Source organism: Theropithecus gelada, chromosome 13 (assembly GCF_003255815.1).
Source record: "Theropithecus gelada isolate Dixy chromosome 13, Tgel_1.0, whole genome shotgun sequence".
Taxonomy (NCBI): domain Eukaryota; kingdom Metazoa; phylum Chordata; class Mammalia; order Primates; family Cercopithecidae; genus Theropithecus; species Theropithecus gelada.
This window is the reverse complement of record NC_037681.1, coordinates 81335588-81353603: the sequence shown is the minus strand read 5'-3', so window position 1 is coordinate 81353603 and position 18016 is coordinate 81335588. Positions and strand designations below refer to the sequence as shown.

The following is an 18016-nucleotide window of genomic DNA, read 5'->3' as shown; positions in this document are numbered from 1 at the left end:
TCTCAGCTCACTGCAACAACCTCTCCCTCCCAGGTTCAAGCCGTTCTCCTGCCTCAGCCTCCGGAGTAGCTGAGATTACAGGCATGTGACGCCACGCCCCACTAATTTTGTATTTTTAGTAGAGATGGGGTTTCTCCATGTTGGTCAGGCTGGTCTCAAACTCCCGACCTCAGGTGATCTGCCCATCTCAGCCACCCTAAGTGTTGGGATTACAGGTGTGAGTCACCGCACCTGGCCTGAATTTATTTTTTTAAAAATATTTTTATTATTTGTTTGCTTTGGAATGCTTCACGAATTTACATGTCATCTTAGTGTAGGGGCCATGCTAATTTTCTCTGTATTGTTCCAATTTTAAGTCTCCTACACGTTGTGCTATTTCTTGCCTCTGTGACTTTGCTCAGGCTGTTCCCTGCGCTAGCATGTCATTTCCTTTCAAGTCTGGCTAACTTGATTCATTGTTTTGTCTCATCTCAAACACATCACACTCTCTGGGAAGTTCCCTGACATTTCTTTTTTTTCTCCCTTGAGGTTAGGTTAGGTGTCCCTCCTCTTGGTTCCTAAGTTCCCAGTGTGTCATTCTATTCTTATGCCTATTAATTGTATTTAATTTAATTAATTAATTAATTTATTTATTTTGAGACAGGGTTTCACTCTTGTTGCCCAGGCTGGAGTGCAATGGCACGATCTCGGCTCACCGCAACCTCTGCCTCCCGGGTTCAAGTGATTCTCCTGCCTCAGTCTCCCAAGCAGCTGGGATTACAGGCATGTGCCACCATGCCCAGCTTATTTTTAGTAGAGACAGGGTTTCTCCATGTGGGTCAGGCTGGTCTCGAATTCCTGACCTCAGGTGATCCGCCTGCCTCGGCCTCCCAAAGTGCTGGGATTACAGGCGTGAGCCACCGCGCCTGGCTATTAATTGTATTTTAATTGTTAGGGGGCAACCTGTGCTGATTTAACTTATGTTTCTATCACCCTGGAGGATTGGGGCTGAAAGAGAAATTAAGTCGGAGTATAAAAAAGTAGAAACAGTTGGGCCAGGTGCGGTGGGTCAGGCCTGTAATTCCAGCACTTTGGGAGGCCGAAGCGGGCGGTTTGCCTTAGCTCAGGAGTTCAAGATCAGCCTGGGCAACATGATGAAACCCCGTTTTTACTAAAATACAAAAAGATTAGCCAGGCATGGCGGCGTGCACCTATAGTCCCAGCTTCTCGGGAGGCTGAGGCAGGATAATTGTTTGAACCTGGGAGGCCGAGGTTGCAGTGAGCCAAGATGCCAAGATTGTGCCTCTGCATTCCAGCCTGGGGAACAGAGCGAGACTCCGTCTCAAAAAAAAAAAAAAAAAGGAAAAGAAAAGTAGAAAAAGTTGTATTTTTTGCACACTTGAGAGTTTTCAGACTGATGTTTGAAACTACTATTCTTATTGACCTTGGCTCTTGGTACAGAGAGTTGTACTTTACCCAGGTGCTCGTTCAAAAGGGAGTTATGTGAAAAGCACATATACATTCATCAGGTAGAGTGCTAGGAAATAGATGGCATTGCTAAATGAAGATATTTAAGGAGAGTTTAAAAGGGGACTCTACGAAGCTATCGCTGTGAGGTTTACCTCCACAATGGATTGGGCAACACTCAAGACTTGTCATAGCAGGTTCTGTTTCCATTCCTAGGCCTGCAGAGGCCATGAGAGGAACTGGTTACAGGAACGCAGAGTCAGGGAAAGCTGTGTGGGCAAGGTCACCTGACTGAGTATAGATGTTTGAAGTGACCCTGATAGGAAACAAGCACCCTGACCTTGTTCTCTTGTTCTTCCATCTCCCACCAGCGGCCCCCACCTTTAACTGAACCCAACTCGAAGGCAGAGAGCAAGTCAGCCTGTTGCTGATGTAGTCCCGGGCACAGAGCATGGTGGGTAAGGTGGAGAGAACATCAAGTGGGCACACCAAAGACACCAGCACAACAGATAACCCTAAGCATCACAGTAGGTATCGAGTCAGACATGAGCAGGGTAGGAGAGTCCCCCTCCTCAAACCACCACTAGGAATGTCAGGCAGCCATCAGGTGATGGTCAGGTGGTTATTAAATGGTATCTCTAAAATAATAATTGGTCACAGCCAGAGCCAGGGAAAGGCAGTCTCTCAATAGATAAAAGCACCTGAAACTGGTGATCAGCAGCTTCCCAGTCAGATCTCAGGAGTTGGGCAAGTGGGCTCAAGCATGCTCATTAAGAGACAAAATGGGCCGGACACAGTGGCTCAAGCCTGTAATCCCAGCACTTTCAGAGGCCGAGGTGGGCGGATCACAAGGTCAGGGGTTCAAGACCAGCCTGGCCAATATGGTGAAACCCTGTCTCTACTAAAAATACAAAAAAACATTAGCTGGGTGTGGTGGCGCATCTACTGTAGTGTAATCCCAGCTACCCAGGACGCTGAGGCAGGAGAATTGCTTGAACCCAGGAGGTGGAGGTTGCAGTGAGCCGAGATTGTGCCACTGTACTCCAGCCTGGGCTGTTAACAAAGCAAGACACTGTCTCAAAAAATAAATAAATAAATAAATAACAAATACATACAAATAAATACATAAGAGAGACAAAGTGGTGGAGTTTAACTGGTATATGACTTCTATATGACCTTCCTCTAGGAATGGTAGACTGGTAAGGGAAGTATGTTAGCAGTGGAAAGCCTCCGAGTCACACAGCATGAAAATATGTTACCAGTGGCAAATCCGTACAGGTCTGCAGCAACCTCAGTTCTTGCTCCTTAGAAGAAAGAATGTAACTGAAAGGTAAGAGGCAGAAGGAGAGACAGACAAGTTTTAGAGCAGGAGTGAAAGTTTATTAAAAAGTTTTAGAGAAGGAGTGAAAGTTTATTAAAAAGCTTTAGAGCAGGAAGGAAAGGAAGAAAAGTACACTTGGAAGAGGGCAGACAACTTGAAAGGCAAGTGTGTGGTTTGACCTGTTGACTTGGGGTTTTATATGCTGGCAGACTTCTGGGGGCTTGCATCCCTTCTCCCCTGATTCTTCCCTTGGGGTGGGCTGTGCTTATGTGCAGCGGCCTGCTAGCACTTGGGAGGTGAGCACGCACGATGTGTTTTCTGGAGTCGTGCCCATGCTCACTTGAGGTGTCCTTCCCTTACCAGTCAAATGTCCCTAGAGGGTGGCCACGTATGTTAAACTCTGTCATTTTGCCTCTTAATGCTTGTGCTTGAGCCCACTTGCCCAACTCCTAAGATCTTACCGGGAAGCTGCTGATCACCAGTTTCAGGTGTTTTTATCTATTGGAAGACTGCCTGTCCCTGGTACTGGCTGTGAACAATTTTAGAGAGACTGTTTAACAACCACCTGACCATCACCTGATGGTTGCCTGACATTCCTGGTGTGTGTGTGTGTCTGTGTGGGGGGCTCTCTTACCCTGCTCATGTCTGACTTGCTGTCTACTCTAACAAAAGTATCTATGAAAACCCCTAAAATCCACTCCCAGCCCCCTGTCCACTTAGCTTTGAGGTTTCACGTATGAAACCTTTAAATAAGTGACTTATCATACAGTGATGGAAAATGCTAAAGTCTTTTCTTTATTCCTTTACGTCTGACAGGATTGCTCTCTCTCAGCCATTAAACCATTACTCTCTCTCAGCCATTAAACCATTACTCTCTGGCTGAAGTGGTGGAGAATTCCATAATGAAGATGATTAGCAAAATATCATATGTCACAAACTCAAATGCCTCAGGGGGCCAGGCAGGTGATGGAAATCAGAGCAAATGATACATGGATGGATGCAGTTGCAGGCCAGTGGGTGATCTCCGGCTCACTTTCTTTCCGATACCCCTTGATATGGTTTGGCTGTGTCTCCACCCACATCTCATTTTGAATTGTAGTTCCCGCAATCTCCGTGAGTCGTGGGAGGGACCCATTGGGAGGTAATTGAATCATGGGGGTGGTTTCTCCCATCCTGTTCTTGCCATAGTGAGTTAGTTCTCACAAAATCTGGTGTTTTCATAAGGGGCTTCTCCCTTTGCTGGGCATTTGTTTTGTCTCCTGCCGCCATATGAAGAAAGACATATTTGCTTCCCCTTCCACCATAATTGTAAGTTTCCTGAGGCCTTGCCAGCCATGCTGAACTGTGAGTCAGTTATTATTATTTATTTCTTTTTGAAACAGAGTCTTGCTCTGTCACCCAGGCTGGAGTGCAGTGGTGCCATCTCGGCTCACTGCAACTCCCCCTCCCCGGTTCAAGTGATTCTCCTGCCTCAGCCTCCCGAGTAGCTGGGATTACAGGCATGCGCCACCACACCCGGCTAATTTTTGTATTTTTTAGTAGAGACGGGGTTTCACCATGTTGGCCAGGCTGGTCTCGAACTCCTGACCTTGTGATCGCCCACCTCGGCCTCCCAAAGTACTGGGATTACAGGTGTGAGCCACAGCGCCTGGCCTATTATTATTATTTTTGAGATGGAGTCTTGCTCTGTCACCCAGGCTGGAGTGTAGTGGTGCCATCTCTGCTTACTGCAACCTCCGCCTCCCAGGTTCAATCAATTTTCCTGTCCCAGCTTCCTGAGTAGCTAGGACTACATGTGCCCGCTACCATGCCTGGCTAATTTTTGTGTTTTTAGTAGAGACGGGGTTTCACTGTATTATTCATGCTGGTCTTGAACTCCTGACCTCAGGTGATCCACCTGCCTTGGCCTCCCAAAGTGTTGGGATTACGGGCACGAGCCTCTGCACCCAGCCTTAACTGCTAGTCAATTAAGCCTCTTTCCTTTATACATTACCCAGTCTCAGGTATGTCTTTATTAGCAGCACGAGAACAGACTAATACACCCCCTTTCATCAGTCTTTGATAGTGAGGAGCAAACACTCTATTGGCAAATTGTTTCTGGTTTCGGGGTGGGATTGGTAGAAAGCCTTCTCTTTCATGCCCTGCTGAAAGGCTGATCTCCCTAATAACTGCAAGTCACAGGCTAGGGCACTTCTGAAGGCCTACTATGTGCAAACACTGTTCTAAGTGCTTCCACCCTAATTGGCTTTTTTTTTTTTTTTTGAGATGGAGTCTTGCTTTGTCACCCAGACTGGAGTGCAGTGGTGCGCTCTCAGCTCACTATAACCTCCGCCTCCTGGGTGCAAGCGATTCTCCTGCCTCAGCCAACTGACTAGCTGGGATTACAGGCACCTGCCACAATGCCTGGTGCCTGGCAAATTTTTGTCTTTTTTTTTTTTTTTTTTTAAGTAGAGACAGGGTTTCACCATGTTGGCCAAGCTGGTCTCGAACTCCTGACTTCAAGCGATCTGCCCACCTCAGCCTCTCAAAGTGCTGGGATTACAGGCATGAGCCACTGTGCCTGGCCCCCCTTATTAGCTTCTTTAATCCTCTGCATCACCACAAGATAGGTACTACTATGATCACTATTTTACAGGTGAGCAAATGAAGCACAGAGAGGTTAAGGAGGAACAGGGTTATCTGTTACAACTCTTCAGCAGGGCATTCTGGGAAGTACTGTCTAATTTGTGAGAGGCAAGGGGACTATTTGTTAATTATTTATTATTATTATTATTATCATTTTGAGTAGAGCCTTGCTCTGTCACCCAGGTTGGAGTGCAGTGATACAATCTTGTCTCATTGCAACTTCTGCCTCCTAGGTTCAAGTGATTCTCATGCCTCAACCTCCTGAGTAGCTGGGATTACAGGCATGCACCACCATGCCTGGCTGAATTTTGTATTTTTTAGGAGAGACAGGGTTTCACCACATTGGCCAGAATGGTCTTGAACCCTTGATCTGTATTAGTCCGTTTTCATGCTGCTGATAAAGACATACCTGAGACTGGGCAATTTACAAAAGAAAGAGGTTTAATGGACTTATAGTTCCACATGACTGGAGAGGCCTCACAATCATGGCAGAAGGCAAGGAGGAGCAAGTCACATCTTACTTGGATGGCAGCAGGCAAAGAGAAACAGCCTGTGCAGCGAAACTCCCATTTTTAAAACCATCAGGGCCGGGCGCGGTGGCTCAAGCCTGTAATCCCAGCACTTTGGGAGGCCGAGACGGGCGGATCACGAGGTCAGGAGATCGAGACCATCCTGGCTAACATGGTGAAACCCCGTCTCTACTAAAAATACAAAAAACTAGCCGGGCGTGGTGGCGGGCGCCTGTAGTCCCAGCTACTCGGAGGCTGAGGCAGGAGAATGGCGTGAACCTGGGAGGCGGAGCTTGCAGTGAGCCGAGATCGCGCCACTGCACTCCAGCCTGGGTGACACAGCGCGAGACTCCGTCTCAAAAAAAAAAAAAAATAAAAAAAACCATCAGATCTCGTGAGACTTATTCAGTATCACGAGAACAGCACAAGAAAGACCCGCCCCCGTGATTCAATTATCTCCCACCAGGTCCCTGCCACAACATGTGGGAATTATGGGAGCTATGGGTGTGAGAGAGAGCCAAACCATATCTTTCTGCCCCTGGGCCCTCTCAAATCTCATGCCTTCACATTTCAAAACCAATCATGCCTTCCCAACAGTCCCCTAAAGTCTTTTTTTTTTTTGAGACAGAGTCTCGCTCTGTCTCCCAGGCTGGAGTGCAGTGGCGTGGTCTCTGCTCACTGCAAGCTCCACCTCCTGGGTTCATGCCATTCTCCTGCCTCAGCCTCCCGAGTAGCTGGGACTATAGGCACCCGCCACCACACCTGGTTCATTTTTTGTATTTTTAGTAGAGACGGGGTTCCACCATGTTAGCCAGGATGATCTCGATCTCCTGACCTCGTGATCCACCACCTCAGCCTCTCAAAGTGCTGGGATTACAGACTTGAGCCACTGCACCCAGCCATCCCTAAAGTCTTATTTCAGCATTAACTCAAAAGTCCACAGTACAAAATCTCATCTGACACAAGGCAAGTCCCTTCCACCTATGAGGCTGTAAAATCAAAAGCAAGTTAGTTACTTCCTAGATACAACGGGGGTATATGAATTGGGTAAATATAGCCATTCTGAATGGAATAAATTAGCCAAAACAGAGGCGCTACAGGCCCATGCAAGACTGAAATCCAGCAGGGCAGGCAAATTTTTTTTTTTTTTTTTTTTTTTTTTAAGAACAGTACAGGTTTTATTTATAGGGCTCAAATTTTAGTTTTCTTACTGCATCATCAATGTCAGAAATCTGTTCCTTCAGCTGGCTCCATTGTTCTGGATTTAAATAAATACCTTTTCTCCCTGGTTTCATTTCACCTTCAGGATCCATCCAGTATTCTCTAATATCAATTAGCACTTTGCCTTTAAAATCTCGAACGCTAACGTACCTCATTTTCCCAGTCTGAAACATGTTATCATCTCTGCTGCTGCTACTCTGTTTAGAAGATGACAGAGCTCTCGAAGTTTCACCTGTCTTTTGCTTTTTTACAGGTTTTTCTGGAGCAACTTGCTTTTTCCTCTTTAACTTTTTGTCAACTTCACTGTCAGAATCATTGCCAGAAGAGCTTGAAGAAACAAGTTCCTTTGATTTAGGCATCGCTTCGCTCGGCTCTAGCAGTCGAACACCCTCTTGCTCATTCGCTCGCGACTGGCAGGCAAATCTTAAAATTCCAAAATGATCTCCTTTGACTCCATGTCTCCTATCCAGGTCACACTGATGCAAGAGGTGGGCTCCCACGGCCTTGGACAGCTCCGCCCCTGTGGCTTTGCAGGTATAGCCCCTCTCCTGGCTGCTTTCAGGGGCTGGCATTGTCTGCGGCTTTTCCAGGTGCACGGTGCAAGCCGTTAGTGGATCTACCATTCTGGGGTCTGAAGGATGGTGGCCCTCTTCTCACAGCTCCACTAGGTGGTGCCCCCAGTAGGGACTCTGTGTGGGAACTCTGACCCCACATTTCTCTTTAGCACTACCCCAGCAGAGGTTCTCCATGAGGGCCCTGCGCCTGCAGCAAACTTCTGCCTAAGCACCCAGGCGTTCTTATACATCCTCTGACATCTAGGCAAAGGTTAAAAAAAAAAAAAGGCCAGGCGTGGTGGCTCACGCCTGTAATCCCAGCACTTTGGGAGGCCAAGGCGGGTGGATTACCTGAGGTCGGGAGTTTGAGACCAGCCTGACCAACGTGGAGAAACCCCGTCTCTACTAAAAATATAAAATTAGCCGGGCATGGTGGCACACGCCTGTAATCCCAGCTACTCGGGAGGCTGAGGCAGGAGAATCACTTGAACCTGGGAGGCAGAGGTTGTAGTGAGCCGAAATCAAGTCATTGCACTCCATCCAGCCTGGGCAACAAGAGGGAAACTCCATCTCAAAAAAAAAAAAAAAAAAATATATATATATATATACACACACACACACACACACACACACACACACACGCACACACATCTCAAGGTGAAGTTTCCCAAACCTTAATTCTTGACTTCTGTGCACCCACAGGCTCAACACCACATGGAATCTGCCAAGGCTTGGGGCTTCCACTGTCAGAAGCAACAGCCTGAGCTGTACCTTGGCTCCTTTTAGTCATGGCTGGAGTGGCTGGGACGCAGGACACCAAGTCCCTAGGCTGCACACAGCACAGGGACCCTGGGCCCAGCCCAGGAAACCATTTTCTCCCAGGCCTCTGGGCCTGTGATAGGAGGGCCTGCAGTGAAGACCTCTGATATGCCCTGGAGACATTTTCCCCATTGTCTTGGTGATTAACATTTGGCTCCTCGTTACTTAGGCAAATTTCTGCAGCCAGCTTGAATTTCTCCTCAGAAAATGTTTTTTCTTTTTTATCTCATTGTCAGACTGCAAATTTTCCAAACTTTTATGCTATTTCCCTTTTAAAACTGAATGCTTTTAAGAGCACCCAAGTCATCTCTTGAATGCTTTGCTGCTTAGAAATTTATTTTTCCAGATACCCTAAATCATCTCTCTCAAGTTCAAAGTTTCACAAATCTCTAGGGCAGGGGAAAATGCTGCCAGTCTCTTTGCTAAAACATAACTAGAGTCACCTTTGCTCCAGTTCCCATCCTCATCTTCATCTGAGACCACCTCAGCCTGGACCTTATTGTTCATATCACTATCAGCATTTTTGCCAAAGCCAGTCAACAAATCTTTAGGAAGTTCCAAACTTTCCAACATTTTCCTGTCTTCTTCTGAGCCCTCCAAACTGTTCCAACCCCTGCCTGTTACCTAGTTCCAAAGTTGCTTCCACATTTTGGGGTATCTTTTATTTTTATTTTTTATTTTTATTTTTTTGAGATGAAGTTTGGCTCTTGTTGCCCAGGCTGGAGTGCAATGGCATGATCTCGGCTCACCACAACCTCTGCCTCCTGGGTTCAAGTGACTCTCTTGTCTCAGCCTCCCAAGTAGCTGGGATTACAGGCATATGCCACCACGCCTGGCTAAGTTTGTATTTGTAGTAAAGATGGTGTTTCTCCATGTTGGTCAGGCTGGTCTTGAACTCCCGACCTCAGGTGATCTGCCTGCCTTGGCTTCCCAAAGTGCTGGGATTACAGGTGTGAGCCACTATGTCTAGCCAATTTTGGGATATCTTTTCAGCAATGCCCCATTCCTGGTACCAATTTATTGTATTTGTCTGTTTTCATGCCACTGATAAAGGCATACCTGAGACTGGGAAATTTACAAAAGAAAGAGGTTTAATGGCCTTACAGTTCTGTATGTCTGGTGAGGCCTCACAATCATGGTGGAACGCAAGGAGGAGCAAGTCCACATCTTACATGGATGGCAGCAGGCAAAGAGAGAGTTTGTGCAGGGAAACTCCCATTTTTGAAACCATCAGATCTCATAAGAGTTATTCACTATCAGGAGAACAGCACTGGAAAGACCCACCCCCATGGTTCAATTATGTCCCACTGGGTCCCTCCCACAACGTGGTAATTATGGGAGCTACGAGATGACCTCAAGTGATCTGACCACCTTGGCCTCCCGAAGTGCTGGGATTACAGGCGGGAGCCACTGCACCTGGCCTATTTGTTAATTTTTGAAATTTATTTAAATCTAATCTGATTTTAAAAATGATTTGAGGTATCTAGAATGTTTCATCTTTGAAATATATTACATATTATATCATTAAGGAAATAGTAAATCTGGAAAGTAATAACACTTACCTTTAAGGGGCTGGATATGAGTATATCCATATATGGCCACAATCATGGCTGCAATAACCCCATGGGGCGGGAAGTCATTTCAGCTCTGCTTCCATTAGTCTGAACATCAGCCTGGGGCTCTTGGAGCCTGTGGGTTTCCAGGTGCTACAGGTGCACCCTGCATTCCAGGCAAATTCCCTTAAAACAGACAAATGGTGGGAGATGTGGGCTCTGTGGAAGGTTCTCCCTCCATGGGCTCCCTAAATGCACCACATGCAGTTCCTCTGTATTGGACAATTTCCAAGTGTTCTATCTTAACTATGGCCATCCAATCACATCCAAGATACATCAACATAAGACCACCATTAATTGAAAACCTCTAGCACTGTGCTGAATAAGAGTAGTGAGAAAGGACATCTCGCTTTGTTCTTGCTCTTAGGGGGAAAGCATTCATTCTTTCACCATGAAGAATAATGCGACTATAGGTCTGCAGATGCTCATTATAAAGTTGGGAAAATCTTCCTTTATTCCTATTTTTATCATAAATGAATGTTTAATTTTGTCTAATGATTTTTCTGCATCAATTAATTTGATCATATAATGTTTCTTCTTTAGCTTATTGATATGGTGGATTATACTGTGTCCAAAATGTTGAACCAGCCTTGCTTACCTGAAATAAATCCCACTTGATGATAGTGTATATACTTTTTTTATACATTGCTGGAATAGGTTTGTTAATGTTTTGTTGAGAATTTTCACATCGAAGTTCTTGAGAGATAATGGTCTGTAGTTTTCTTTTTCATACTACCTTTGTCTAGTTTTTGTATCAGGATAACACTAACTCCATAAAATGAATTAGGAAACGTTTTCTTCTATTTTATAGAAGAGATTATGTAGGGCCAGGCATGGTGGCTCATGCCTGTAATTCCAACACTTTGGGAGGCCAAGGCAGGCAGATCACTTGAAGTCAGGAGTTTGAGACCAGCCTGGCCAACATGGGGAAACCCTGTCTCTACTAAAAATACAAAAATTAGCCATGCATGGTGGCGGGTGCCTGTAATCTCAGCTATTTGGGAGACTGAGGCAGGAAAATTGCTTGAGCCCAGGAAGTGGAGCTTGCAGTGAGCCAAGATGGCGCCACTGCACTCTAGCCTGGGCAACAGAGCGAGATTCCATCTCAAAAACAAAAAAGAAGAAAAGTGTATTATTGATATACTTTTATTGATATACTTTTGGATTGATTCCATTGTGGTTGAAAACACACTGTATGATTTCAATTCTTTTAAATTTGTTGAGGTTTGTTTTACGGCACATTTATGGTGTGTCTTGATATATGTTCTATGGACTCCTAAATAGAATGTGTATTCTGCTGTTGTTGGGTGGAGTGTTCTATATATGTCGACAGCTCCTGTTGGTTAATGATAGTGTTGCATTCCTCTCTACCCGTCCTTATTTTCGTCTCATATTCTCTCTATCAGTTTTTCTTCACATATTTTGCAGTTCTGTTGGTTGCTGTGTACACATTTAGAATGGCTATGTCACCTAGAATTGCCCCCCCCCAACCTTTTTTTTTGAAGATGGAGTTTCACTCTTGTTGCCCAGGCTGGAGATTCCGTCTCAAAAAAACAAAAACAAAAACAAAACAATCTTATGTTCATTTCTGTAAATTTGACGTCTTTTAAAGCATACTGACTTTTCTGATGAGATTGGTGGGGATATTAAAAAGTGTGGTTAAAAAATGTATAATGAAATGTGTGAACATTCAAAAGGTCTACATAATTCAGTGAACCAATATTTCCCAAGTGACCAATGAATGATGTTCAAAATTATGCCTGGACAAATGATCCAAAGTGCAAAATAGACGGATTTTTTGTTTGCTTGTTTGTTTGTTTTTTGTATTTTTAGTAGAGATGGGGTTTCATCATGTTGGCCAGGCTGGTCTCAAACTCCTGACCTCAAGTGATCCACCTGCCTTGGCCTCCAAGAGTGCTGGGATTATAGGCGTGAGCCACTGTGCCTGGCCTAGACTCATGAATTTTAATGTAATAGAGTATGGAATGTTTACTGATGTGGTTTCAGATTCCACATTGCAAGTAACCTTTAAGAAATCATCCCTTGTTGGCTGGGCGCGGTGGCTCATGCCTGTAATCCCAGCACTTTGGGAGGCTGAGGCGGGTGGATCACAAGGTCAGGAGATAGAGACCATCCTGGCTAACATGGTGAAACCCTGTCTCCACTAAAAATAGAAAAATTAGCCGGGCATGGTGGTGCATGCCTGTATTCCCAGCTACTTGGGAGGCTGAGGCAGGAGAATCACTTAAACCCAGGAGGTGGAGGTTGCAGTGAGCCGAGGTTGCAACACTGTACTATAGCCTGGGCAACAGAGTGAGACCCCATCTCAAGAAAACAACAACAAAAAAAAGAAAAATCATAACTTGTTGAATTTTGGCATAGTATCAGAGAAAAACGTCCACAATCACCTTTTTGTTGTTGTTGTTGTTTGTTTATTTTAAGACGAAGTTTCACTCTTGTTGCCCAGGCTGCAGTACAATGATGCGATCTCAGCTCACTGCAACCTCCACCTCCCAGGTTCAAGCAATTCTTCTGCCTCAGCCTCTCAAGTAGCTGGGATTACAGGCGTGCACCTCCACCCCTGGCTAATTTTTGTATTTTTAATAGAGGCAGGGTTTCACCATGTTGGCCATGATCTCGAACTCCTGATCTCAGGTGATCCACCCACCTCAGCCTCCAAAGGACTGGGATTATAGACGTGAACCACTGCTCCTGGCCCGCTCCTTCCTTTTCTAACTGTGCCAGGCATGCACCACCACACCCGGCCTCCCAAAGTGCTGGGATTACAGGTGTGAGCCACTGCGCCTGACCACTCTTTCCTCCCTTCCATGTGTCAATGCCTAATGCCTTCCAGACAAAGACCACGGGGAACACAGCTGTAACTGGAAAAGATGGATTTGTTAATCATTGCAGTGAAGGAGAACATACATAATAGGGAACTGTTGGGCACCTTAGTAAGATAGTTTTAGAAAATAATTGGCCGGGCGCGGTGGCTCACGCCTGTAATCCCAGCACTTTGGGAGGCCGAGGCGGGCGGATCACAAGGTCAGGAGATCGAGACCATGGTGAAACCCCGTCTCTACTAAAAATACAAAAAATTAGCCGGGCACGGTGGCAGGTGCCTGTAGTCCCAGCTACTTGGGAGGCTGAGGCAGGAGAATGGCAGGAACCCGGGAGGCAGAGCTTGCAGTGAGCCAAGATCGCGCCACTGCACTCCAGCCAGGGGGACAGAGCAAGACTCCGTCTCAAAAAAAAAAAAAAAAAAAAGAAAATAATTGTAGATTTGGGCTTGTGTTAGGTGATTTTGGGGACAGTTTAAGAAAATGGGATTTTGCTTTGGATTGGATTGTTAGGAAATGGGATAATTCTATAATTGGGTATCGTAATCTTTTTTTCACTTCAAGTTTTTTCTTTTTTTTTTCTGAGACAGAGTCTTGCTCTGCTGCCCAGGCTGGAGAGCAGTAGCGTGATCTCAGCTCACTGCAACCTCTGCCTCCCGGGTTCAAGCAATTCTCCTGCCTCAGCCTCCTGAGTAGCTGGGATTACAGGCGTGCACCACCACGTCTGGCTAATTTTTTTTTTGTATTTTTTTTTTTTTTTTTTGAGACGGAGTCTTGCTCTGTCGCCCAGGCTGGAGTGCAGTGGCCGGATCTCAGCTCACTGCAAGCTCCGCCTCCCGGGTTTAGGCCATTCTCCTGCCTCAGCCTCCTGAGTATCTGAGACTACAGGCGCCCGCCACCTTGCCCAGCTAGTTTTTTGTATTTTTTAGTAGAGATGGGGTTTCACCGTGTTAGCCAGGATTGTCTCGATTTCCTGACCTCATGATCCGCCCGTCTCGGCCCCCCAAAGTGCTGGGATTACAGGCTTGAGCCACCGTGCCCGGCCTTTTTTTTGTATTTTTATTAGAGACAGGGTTTCACCATTTTGGCCAGGCTGGTCTGGAACTCCTGACCTTGTGATCCCACCGCCTCAGCTTCTCAAAGTGCTGAGATTACAAATGTCAGCCACCGTGCCTGGCCGCACTTCAAGTTTTAATAAAAGCTTAATAAGATTATTTTATTCCTGCATCTTCTATTGTTTCTTTCTTGTATTTGCCATTTTCCTTTCCTACTTGGCGAGATGTGATTTTCCATTCAAGGATCTTTTTGTGGTCTTTGTCCAGTTTCAGCCTAGTGATAACCACCTTGCTGGGTGAATGCCCACAGGCACACCTGTGCTGTTAGCCTTTTCCCACTGCACCCATTCAATGTAGATGACGTATTTCTTCCTGTAAACCTGGATTATTTGGCCAATTTGCTGACCCTTATAGTGTCCTCGCACAACCTGAACTTCATCATCCTTTTGGATGGTCTTGGATTGAACGTTGTACTTTTGTCTCAGCTCTTTGGAAAGAGAGGAAGACATAATCTTTCTGCGAGTGTGGGAAGGTGCATTGAAATGCCTTTTGCAATTCTTGCTTTGATCAGAAGTCACGAAGGGATTGAACTTCATTTTGGACGCTCCACCTTTGGTGATGGCTGCAAAGGTTTAAAAAATCTTATTTATGGGAAGGTATAGTGGGTTGAATGGTGGCCCCCCAAAAAGTATGTCTACATCCCAACCCCCAGAACCTGTAAATGTGAGGTTATTTGGAAAAGGATCTTTGTAGATGTGATTAAGGTTCTCAAGATGAGATCATTCTGGATTATCTGGATTACTTAGAGGAAGAGAAAATCGAGATTTGAGACAGGTACAGAGAAAGACCATGGGAAGGTGGAGGCAGAGATTGAAGTTGTCCAACCAAGGAATGCCTGGAGCCACCGGAAGCTGGAAGCAGCAGGGAAGGATTCTCCCTGGAGCCTTCAGAGGGAGCACAGCCCCACCTATCCCTTCACTTCGGACTTCTAGACTTTAGGACTGAGAGAGGCTATATTCTGTTTGAATCCATCAGGTCTGTGGTACTCCACCACAGCAGCTGCAGGAAAGAAGAAGAGAAGGGCTCAGTGGAGCCACGCTGTAGCTGTCAGCAGTGACTCAGATTGACTGGAAAAGGAGGATGTTTGGTCATTTCAGACAAGTTCCTGGTTCTGTTTTTATTTTGGTTCATCACAGTCACAGGGTGGCCTTGTCTGATGTGGATGTTCTGTGACATTATGTTCAGCAGGAGACTACGAAGGCCAGCTATGCGCCAGGCCAGCTCCTGGAAGAACTAAGGCCTGGTTGGGCATCGGGGGCTACTTTTCTTTCTCTCATATGTGAGACTGGGTGTTCTTTATGGACTTCAACCAAAACAACACATCCCAACAGACGGAATCCAGCTCTTTTCTATTCGGCCAGATGTTAAAAAGATTTGCCAAAATGTGAAACAATGCCATTTTCTCCTCCTCCCCCCCTTTTTTTTAAAAGGGCATTTTTTTTTCCACAAAAATGTTATTTATGAGAACATGCAATGGGTTTTTAATTATTGTTATTTTATTTTTTATTTTTTATTTTTTGTAGAGACAGCGTCTTGCTACGTTCCCAGGCTGGTCTTGAACTTCTGGCTTCAAATGATCCTCCCAAAGTGTTGGGATTATAGACATGAGCCATCTGGCCTATTGTTATTTTAAAATTTATTTAATATGTTCATAGATAAAACATCTTTCAATTTTAATTTCTAATATAATAAATCTTGGTAAATAAAACCCGAATAAACACAGCTCATTGAGTCCTCAGTAATTTTAAGTGTGTAAATACAACTTATAAATATAATATTTGTTAAGGGGTTCAGAGACCAGAAATTTTGAGTACTACTTACCTAGTTCATTGTCAATCTTTGTAAATGCATGTGTGCTTGTCTACTTATTGGAGATGGTATTCTATATTTGTCCACTAGATCGAGCTTGCTAAGTGTGTTCTCATCATTTATGTCTTTTTTTTTTTTTTTTTTTGAGACGGAGTCTTGCTCTGTTGCCCAGGCTCACTGCAGCCTTCACCTCCTGGGTTCAAGTGACTCTCCTGCCTCAGCCTTCCGAGTAGCTGGGATTACAGGTGCATGCTACCATGTCTGGCTAATTTTTGAATTTTCAGTAGTGATGGGGTTTTGCCATGTTGGCCAGGCTGGTCTCGAACTCCTGGCCTCAAGTGATCTGCCCACTTTGGCCTCCCAAAGTTCTGGAATTACAGGTGTGGGCCACCGTGCCTTTACATGCTTTAAATACATTTGATTAAGCCAGATTGTGTGGCTTACTCCCTGTGTAACCTAGGGCGATTTACTAATTCCCTCACGACCTTGTTTTTCTCATTCATCATCTACTGATAATAACAGTGCTTTTTCATGAAGTAACTATCAATAAATATTTGCTATTGTTATCTTCACTAGCAGTGTTTAGTGTAGGAGCAACAAAAAGGAACAATCCAACAACGGTTGGATTTATACAGTTGGGGTTTTGACACTGGGTAATGGGGAAGAAAGATAAGTGGATAAGAATATTAAGGAGGACAGAAAAATAGTAGTGGGAGTGTAGGTTGGATAGGAAAAGAAGTGGAAGGCTGAGCTGTGAGGAGCAAATGTAGTGGAAGCTTAGTGAGAGGCAGGAGATAGTATGGGGAGTGGGGACTGAGTAAACTGGAGACACAATTACTAGGGCCCATGTGAAGGCCAATGTGAGATCCCAGGTGTGGGCTCAATGAAGGAGTGAGGGGAATGGACAAGTTATCCGCACAGAACAGGGTAGTACTGGATCGACATGAGAACCCAAAGTCTTCTATGCTGGCTTGACCAGTAGATAAACAAGGGGCGGTGGAGCAGCAGAATGACACAAATCTCCCAGCAGAAGTGATGCCTTGAGAGCAGTGCTGGCAGCTGGGCAAATGCCAATCCTGCTTACAATATTGGGGCCTTGGGAGAACCTGCCACCTTTCCCAGAGACAAAGGCAGGGGAGCCAGACCTTCTTCAGGACAGCCAGCTTTCAGTCATGGCAAGAAATGAAGCATTTTCCTGTGGGAGGGGTGCTGACAATGTTGGGGGTAGGCTTACTGTGCGAGCAGTGGGCCAGTGGGTCAATGGAGAGAAAACACGGGGGCCTTCCATCTGGAGCAGTGGCTGAGGATGGGAAGGGTGGGAGGCGTGCTAGCATAGACTGGCCAAGACTCCAAATGATATTCTAGACAATATGGCTCAGCCTAGAGCCCAAAGTAGCGTTGGTTTATTTTCTTTTTTCTCTTCTTTTCTTTTCCTTTTTCTGATACGAAGTCTCATTCTATCCCCCAGGTTGGAGTGCAGTGGTGCAATCTTGGCTCACTACAACCACCGCCTCCCAGGTTCAAGCGATTCTCCTGCCTCAACCTCCTGTGTAGCTGGAATTACAGGCGCCTGGGAATTTGTGTATTTTAGTAGAGACGGGGTTTCACCACGTTGGCCAGGCTGGTCTTGAACTCCTGGCCTCAAGTGATCTGCCCGCCTCAGTCTTCCAAAGTGTTGAGATTACAGGTGTGAGCCACCGTGCCTGGCTTTTCCCCCCTCATTTTAAGATCTGCTTCTAAGTGTTGATTTCTTTTATGTTTATTTTTGAGACAGTCTCCCTCTGTCCCACAGGCTGGAGTGCAGTGACGAGATCTTGGCTCACTGCAACCTCCATCTCCCAGGCTGAAGCGATTCTTGTGCCTCAGCCTCCCAAGTAGCTGCGGCCATAGGCTCGGGCCAACACACCTGGCTAATTTTTTTTTTGTATTTTTAGTAGAGATGGGGTTTTGCCATGTTGGCCAGGCTGGGCTCCAACTCCTGGCCTCCAGTGATCCACCCACCTTGGCCTCCCAAAGTGCTGGGACTACAGGCATGAGCCATTGCTCCTGGCCTGGTGTTGGCGTCTTAATGGTTTTGAACAAGGCAGTTACAGATAGGTCAAGGACAAAGAGGACTTTCTAAGTAATGGTGCTGCCCTGCTGAA

General features: G+C 45.7%; 1 non-coding gene and 2 pseudogenes across 2 annotated transcripts; all 3 read right to left on the bottom strand.

Moving 5' to 3' along the window:
• Positions 1-272: 272 nt before the first annotated feature.
• LOC112605434 lies at positions 273-375 on the bottom strand. The gene has a single exon (XR_003115425.1). It is a non-coding gene; the product is annotated as a U6 spliceosomal RNA (small nuclear RNA).
• Positions 376-7034: 6659 nt separating this feature from the next.
• On the bottom strand, positions 7035-7533 carry LOC112604985 (annotated as a pseudogene). The gene has a single exon (XR_003115318.1). The product of XR_003115318.1 is annotated as an activated RNA polymerase II transcriptional coactivator p15 pseudogene (transcript).
• Positions 7534-14159: 6626 nt separating this feature from the next.
• LOC112604499 lies at positions 14160-14599 on the bottom strand (annotated as a pseudogene).
• Positions 14600-18016: the final 3417 nt, after the last annotated feature.